We start from the raw sequence: 8,572 nt of genomic DNA on the forward strand, positions 1-8,572 counted from the left end.
CATATCATCATCTCTGATGTGCATCGCTAATAAACATCCATAGATCTGCTTGGAAATCACAGGAAAAGAGATGCAGAACTTGCCTGAGAATAACCATGTTTTTAAATTTTCATCAAAGTATAAATATCAAAGTTAATCCAATGATAGTTGTCTGTACATCCATGGGTACACTGCAAACAGTAACTGCTAATAGCTTATTCTACACACATTTAATCAAGCCAATTTGCCGAACTCTAATCAAATGTAGGCTAAAGAAATGGGGCCCAAGTTCTTTTTGTCCTGCTCCTGTACCCGACTAGTGTTGGATATGCATATTTTTTTCCACCCTTTTTTACTCAAGTTGTAGTCCAGAGCTAATTCACTTCCATGGCAACATTATACTTCTTTTTAGATCCCCCCAAAGCAATATGGGAAATGTTAATTCCAAAATGGGAAGGATGATTATCCCCAAAATCAAAGTAAGAAAAGGAACAAAGAATAATAGTAGAAGTGACAAAAACTGACACCCCTCTATCCATTTATATACAGATATTTGCCCTGTGTTGAAAGTAAGTGGACATACAGAAAAAACCTCAACTGTCACAATTTGTGGAGAGGGGACTGGCAGCTTCATTATGCAATATGTAATATTGTGATAATGCAACATTTACCAACAAAATAAAAGATATAAACAAAATGTGTTCACATTGTGAGGCAGTTCACTCTAAAAATAAAAAAACTTCTTGCTTGTGTCATCTCCGTTTCCATGGAAATACATGGGGTATGACTAATACCTGGAAAACAATCACTCACGTCAGTAGACTCCTATGTAATGAAACCTAGTTTACTACTCCAGCAAGTAGGCTGACGCTTAGTAACGACCTAGCAACAGAGACGATTTCTAGTCCCTGTTGAGTCAGCCAGCCAACTTCAGCTAATGCTTTCTGGAGATTGCTGCATTTCCCAAACTGAATAAATACCTCACATATAAACACAAAACTGCTTTGCTAGCTCAATCTCACTGTAACTAAGATAACCACTGAAAAAATCATTTTTCCATGGACAGATTTAGCTACTACGTCCAACATTTTTTAAGCTAGTAGTGCCGTGTCACCGACTCACTGGCACAGCTGATGGAGAATGATGGAGTGGGAGCTGAGATATACTCTAACTAAAGGGAAAATGGTTAAGTCTTGTTGTGTATGGGGGTGCCGGGTAACGATAAAGAGTGGAGAAGGGTTCGGGTTTTTCAGTGTGTATGAGGATGTGTGCATGTGTAACTCGTTCCACTGTCTCAAAGTTCAATCCACTTGGTAAATGGTACGTTTTGTTTTCCCCACAACTCCTAATCAGCTCAGTTCAATCCAGTTTCACAAACATAAAAGAAAGACCATTCAAAACTCCGCTTCAGTTTTTCACCGCTAATCCCCACACAAAACAAAACAAACCAAAGACGCTAGCAAAGCAAAACGGTACATAAAATAAAGCCAGCAGAAACGTCCACCGTGTTTAACTGTATATCTTCAGTTGTTACAGTTATGGCTAAAAATGACAACAGAGGAAAAAACAAGTTTGCCAAGTTCACATATCCCCACAACTCAAATCAACCACTAGTTGACTACCCAGAAGTGACTGTTGTTGTTGGCGTGACGCCATGGTCTATAGGCGGAGTAATATTTTTAGTGATGAGGCTTTTTTCATTTGAGCACGGCTAGGTGTGCTGTCATGCTGATTTGAGCATGTTCTAAATGTCTAGTTGACCAATCAGATTGCATGGTCAGAACTACGTGTTGTATAACCTGAGTTAACCAGTTACAAAGCTGCTGTTTCCATGCTGATCTGTTGTCAGACAAAATAGAGAATAATAGAGAGAAGCGAGTCTCCTGGTTTGCTTATCTTCATTATAGCTAAACTCAAAAGAGGCTATACTAATCTGAAGGCATTATATAGTAGGTCATAATGATGATGTCACATTATCTCTCACATTAATAGTAGATCTCAGTTAAAAGCTGCTTCTCTGATCAAACTGAGGTACAGCATCAGTGACATGTCCTCTCCGATTCACTCTGATTATACATCAGAAAGTCTTGAGCTGAAGTTTTGACAGTGCCTGACAGCCCATTTGCATGTCATATGGAGGTCTCATACCCTTTTATATCAGATATCACAGTTCCACAGTAGACAACCTGACCCCAAAATTCTGTCACATTTCATACAAGCTAGAAGCCCCAGGGCCTTTACATACAGTATGCACTTGCATGCCAATCAGGACATTCCCCCGTTTCCCACTGGCTGACACAAAGAAAGTTCCTCACATCTCACCTCTGCATCTGCTCTTCTTTAGTGCCCGGAGACCTGAAATGACAGAATTGTCTATGATAATCTACAGCTTCAACTACATGATTTGGTGCACTCCCTGCTAAAGCCTACCCAATAGGGTTCTTTTTGTTCCCACATTTATGCACACCAAAGATAAATCTCGTATCTTGTCTTTCAGATGACCCCCTCAGGTTCATTGAGTCTGTGGGCTGTGTGTCATTACTCAGGATTCAGAAGTAAAAAAACTTTTTTTCAGTTTTGCCGGCGACCTGCTCTGCTTCAGTAGAGGCACACAGCCTCAGCACATGGGAGCCCTTTTTACCATTTTCCCTAATCCCACTTTGGGGGTTGATGAGGGTGACCTATCTTATTTTGCAGACAACTTCCTCAGGTTTACACAGTAACCATGAGCGGCAGGTTATTCCCCGAGGGTTTGATCAATGGTGGCCCATAGCCTTGGGTCATTCTCTACTGTGGCCCCTTCAGTGGACCAGAGGATGAATATTTCATCAAGAGTTTGATTTAGACTGATCACCACTTTGTAGTGGCTTATACGAGCAGGTGGGGAGGAGAACCTGTCAATGTGGACTTTGGCAGGCTTCTCATGTGTCTAAAGGTGACACTGACATCACAATGTCAGAGGTCCATTATCATTCTGATTGAAACCTGAAAGCGGATGTTGGGGCAGATTTGTCTGTGATGGAGCAGAACAGCATTTCAGAGCAGTATTCATTTATGTCAACACAATTGCCATGTTCAGTGGATCTTGCATTAGAAAAGTAAATGCACACACATGTCTGTTCAACTTTGGTGTCTGACATGCAAATTTGAACTGTTGACCAATATTAAACCAAATTTATTAATAGTAACAGCATAGCAGTGTTTGAGTCAGGATTGTCTGAGAGGGAGTCAAAAGGGACCATAAGGTACCTTAGAAGCAGGTCACAGCTACATCCAAGCAGAACATAAAACAATACTGTGAAAACTGTACACCCACTGAGTGCTACAAAATAATTAAATGATCTAAGGATTGATATTAAACACATTATATCAGACATAAAGCTTTTTTTTATTACACTAAAGAGGTGAGCATTTTAAAGAAATGATAAAATCATATAGATGGAAAATAAGATGAAAGGGTAACTTTCCTTTCATCAGAAGTTAACTTTGCCACTGACAAACATTTTATCAGTAATTTACTTGATGTCAACTTCAAAGTTTATCTGTATCAAGAAAACCCCATACATTTACTCTGCATCACATACTTACTGATAATAAAATGACTTTTTCATTATAGTTAATTAAATTGAAAAGTGACTCTATATTTAGTGATGACTGTTATGTAGTTTTCCATGCGTGGTAATGATGGCAAACTGCTGTTAGTCACGTCTGACAGTCAAAAGCTGAAATATCAGATATCATCTAAATTGATCCTGTAGACAGCTGTAGAAACTGAGCATCCAGACTGACACTGCTTTGAGATGCACATTTACCAGATAATAGCCAACAGCTTCACTTTGTAGTTTGACTGACCCACCAAATAAATGTTGATATAGCCTATAGAATCTAAAATAAGAAGCCTGCTGACAGCTTTGATCCTGCTCTTCTTTTTAAGGTCCAGTAAAAGACGCTTAGTCTTTGTATTGTCTCTTTCTATTAGACATTACTTATGACAAATGAGCACCATTTGCATTGCATTTGTATAATTATGATCATTTCTTGCTTATTTGTGATTTCTTTGTGACATGAAAGACGACAAATAAAACATACAATCAAGTAAAATGCTGAATGAGTTGCTGTTTCTTCAGGGACAATTAGATTTTCCCCATGTGGGTCCATGTACAGTAGCACCGATGATGCAGGATGACATCACCAAAACTGTCTAGTGAATAAGTCACTTGTCAGTCTGTATGACTGCACGCTTTTAGCCCTTGGTTCATTTGTAGAAAAAAACAAAACAAAGCATGAACCAGCTGAAAAATGAAAGGCAATACTTCATAATTGTATTCTTTGGTGTGGACTAAATAAACCAAACTATAACACCAAACTATAACCTATTCTGAAGAGAAGTCTCATAAAGCATGTTACAGATGTCCTTTTGTGCACATGGATCTAGGGCTACAATATGTAGCCTAGGAAATCTCTCTCTCTCTCTCTGTCTCTCTCTGTCTCTCTCTGTCTCACACACACACACACACATATACATACTGCATTGCCTCCAGGGCTAACAGACAAAGCTATAACAATTGCTCCCTCATCTTGATAAACAACCAATATTACATTTAACAATCGACTCAAACACTGCCTCAGTAAATTGTAAGGATACATAACACAGAGTAGGATGGTGTACTCAGCAAGACCCTCCGTGACAGATTTTTATATGATACCATATGAGACAGCACAATAACATTTAATAACCAGGCAAACCCAGCTCTCAGCCAGTGTGATGCATTTTGATATCTGTAATACAACAGCAGACACCAGTTCATTTAGAGCAGGGGTCAGTAACCTATGGCACGCATCCCCACGGTGCCACGCAAGGCCATTAATCATCATGTTTTGAAGTTTTATTAAATATCAAAGTAATCCAGTGATAGCTGTCTGTGCATCCATGCAAACAAGAACTGCTAATAGCTAATTCTGCACACATTTAATAGAGCCAATTTGCCAAACTGTAATTAAATACAGCTAAAGACATGGGGCTCAAGTTATTTTTGTCCTGCTCCTGTACCCAGCTAGGGTTGAATGTGTGTACTTTTTTTCCCACCCTTTTTTATTCAGTTGTAGTCCACAGTTAATTCACTGAATCCATAGCAACATTATACTTCTTGTTTAGCACTATGGGAAATATAGTTCCAAAATGGAAAGCATGATCATCCCCAAAATTGAAATGAGACAAGGAGCAAAGAATAATAGAAGTGACAAAAACTGACACTCCTTTATCCATTCATATACAAATATTTGCCCTGTAAGAATAAATTAGCTGAGAGTAGCAAATGCCCATCTGTTTAAATGAAATATGTTTGTTTTTGACAGGAACATTGAAAATGTCAGTGATGGAGTTACAGTTCATGTTAAAGATCTCAATCAATCATAAATGTCAGCCAATAGAGTTCACTTTTTTGTTAATCCAACATTCAGAACAACTCTACAACATTAATAGACATGGTCCGTATAGTAATACATATCAAGATGGCTGATGTCAGGTAAGTTATAATCATTTTAGCAGGCTGGAAATATATTTGCCAGCTAACCATCAGTGTTGTAGTCACTCCTGGTCAGAGGGACCTGGTGCAATAAGCTGGTCACTCTGAAGACACCTCAAAACCTCTTCTTGGGGTGACAGCCACATTTGAAATCAGGTTTACTGATCTTTGTAAGAGACATTATTGATGTCAGCCTGTTGACCAAAATACTTGATGTCTGAAAGACAATTTTCTCTTGATGTGACCTAGCTGGTATTTCTGTATTGTGGGTCACTGCAGAGTTCAGAGTTCTGACAGGATACAGATCCGTTGCTGTGGTGGAAATGTGTCAACAGAATAAGTCACTTTTCATCTCATACACTGCAGAGTTCTATTCCCAGATGTCTAGTTAATCTCTGGGTCACAATATTCTGAGCTTATATATGATCATATATGATCTTATAGGGTACATGTCCAGTCAATAGTGATTTCTCTTATGCCCTCTTATGTCTAACGTAAAGCACTTCGAATTGCGTTGTTGTTTAAAGGTGCTATAAAAATAAACTTGACCAGACCAGAAATGGCTGAGCATGAAATTATACGATGTAACAAGGTCTTGTAATTTTTTAAATAACTTTTCACCATTTTTGCATTATTAGCAATAGTAATTTATAGACAAAAAATCTGAGAATTTCTTGTCACCGTAATTTTTTTTAGCAGTGATCCATCAGTCTGACTCCATATTGTGACTGTAGCTTTTTTTGATATCTTCTGTGTCAGAACATAGAACCCAGCTCAGTTCTGTGTGAAAAAATACAGAGAAAAACAGACTTAGTTGCGGTCTATGAGCTCTAGCTGAACTAATGGAAGCTGAAGGTAACGTTAGGTCATGCTTGTAAGAGAGCAGTAATTTTCCACAAGGTAAAGTTTGGTTGCAGCCACAGACTCACAGCAAAGAAGGCTCCGTGATTGGATAGTGAAATGATATTCCTGATTGGATAGTCAAATGATATATTAATCTGAGCATTCCCATTAGAGGAGGAAGCATCAAATGTGGGAAAAAAGTACTTGTACTCATAGGTTTGATTTGTACTCGTAGATTTGATTTGTAGTGGTAAACTTGGGATTCATACATACAATTGAGTTCTGTGCGAACTTTTTCTCCCACAAACTGATAGATATGTAACTGCAAACCTGATGTGTAACTGCCAACCTTTGCCAATCTCACACATTGTGCAAATCTTTCTCATTTGTTCACAAAATTTGTTCAACCCAACCGGTCAAAGCAGATGGCCGCCCACCAAGAGCCGGGGTCTGCTTGAGGTTTCTACCCGTTAAAGGGGAGTTTTTCCTTACCGCTGTCGCCAAGTGCTTGCTCATGGGGGAATTGTTGGGTCTCTGTAAATTAAAGAGTACGGTCTTGACCTGCTCTATGTGAAAAGTGCCTTGAGATGACTTCTGTTGTGATATGGCGCTATATAAATAAAGATTGATTGATTGATTGATTGAAAACGTCATGCAAAGCTTCAGACCTGTGGGCTATATTGCCTCAAAAAGATTGACGCGATCAGAACCCGGTACCTCTCCTGAAGCATCCGTCCTCTCCTTGCTTCTCGAAGTGAAATCAGCTCTGAAAGTCAGGAATGCCAGAATACATTGCCTAAAAAACAACACAAATTCCTCTGCCTATAATCTAAACAACCGGGGGCTTGTCCTCTTCAACCTTTGAGATGGCTCAAGCTGCCCTGCTTCCTGCTGACATCACAACCCACAGGACCCGGGGAACTGCAGTCACAGCTCAAACCATGGGTTCTCGGTTGCAGCAGCAATTCCCGATTCCCGCGGGTACCAAATTTTCCCTCAGGAATCAAATTTAAACAGGTATTTTGTTGTCTTATTCTGCAAAAACAAACAAACAAAAAATACTTTGCCTTAAGAGCTATATGTTTTAATTAAGGGTACATTGTTTATTTGCGAAATACCTGTTCTGCAAATGTTACTAGTTTAAGATTCAGGGAAATTATATAGACATTTTATTTATTTATATTAAAAAAATACTTTGCTCTCATTTTGACAGGCCATGACATAAATCTGGTTAAGATTCTGTTATGCTGTTCCGAATCTGCTGAATACAGATTTGTGGATTGTGGGGATTTTTCTGTAGTTCTGAAAGGTAGCAATCCCAGATTGTCAAAAACTCTAACTTTGACAGAATTCAACATTGCCCTCAGTGTCGTTAGAGACACCATATGTGAAGTTTATCTGCAACACAGGGAGAGGCTTGACACCTATTTGGCTGTAATCTCAGACTTTGCTCTCTCCTGCAGTGGCTCTCTTTTATGAATACCATAAATCCTTCTCTGCCAAAGCTGCCATGTATATCTAGAAATTCAATCAGAGACTAGATTGGCCTGTAGTCGACCTGCCCCTAATCAGCAGACATTTTACTGGGCATAACACCCTAGCCTGCTCCATCTGTGGTTCCTTCTCCCACACAACCTCCCTCTCTCCAGTGTTTAATTCTGTAAGCCACCCTCCAAAGCGGTACTTTTTTCCTCAGGATCGGCATTAATGTCAATAGTATGTTTGTACATTTCCTAATTGTAAATTTATGCATTTGTGTAGTTGGTGTGCAGATACCCAAACTCTGTGTATCCCAGGAGGCTTCATCCTGCAAAATCGGGGAAATAAACATGAAGTATCCCTCAACTCCAGTGAATGTCCCAGCTCTTTCAAATCACCCAATAGATGTTTTGTTAAGTACCTTATCACCAGCTTAGTTCCAGGATTGCTAGCAGGTCTATGCTGGCTCCCAGAAGTGACCCATGTCTGACCTTAAGAAGCCTGAAGTAGTAGACGAGGTCCTATCAAAAGAGGTTAAAAAGGGATAAATGGTCCATTGTCAAAATCCCCCTTTTCCATCTTAAGAGTAAGCCCCATAGTTGTCACTATCATTGATCTCTCAGCTCCCTGCCTCAGCAAAACATCCCTGGATCGTTTACAAGTGGTCTAAAATGCTGCTGCTAAACTTTTGACAATGTCCTCCCAAAGGTCTCATGACTTGCCTTTGTGTATTTTTTCTATTTTCT

General features: G+C 39.3%; 1 long non-coding RNA gene across 1 annotated transcript; it reads left to right on the forward strand.

The window, feature by feature from the left end:
* The first annotated feature begins 6,997 nt into the window (after window positions 1-6,997).
* LOC137199913 (uncharacterized) lies at window positions 6,998-8,348 on the forward strand. Its single transcript, XR_010931874.1, has 2 exons — window positions 6,998-7,364; window positions 8,109-8,348. It is a non-coding gene; the product is annotated as an uncharacterized lncRNA (long non-coding RNA).
* The last annotated feature ends 224 nt before the right edge of the window (window positions 8,349-8,572 follow it).

This window comes from Thunnus thynnus, chromosome 16, assembly GCF_963924715.1.
Source record: "Thunnus thynnus chromosome 16, fThuThy2.1, whole genome shotgun sequence".
Classification (NCBI taxonomy): Eukaryota; Metazoa; Chordata; class Actinopteri; order Scombriformes; family Scombridae; genus Thunnus; species Thunnus thynnus.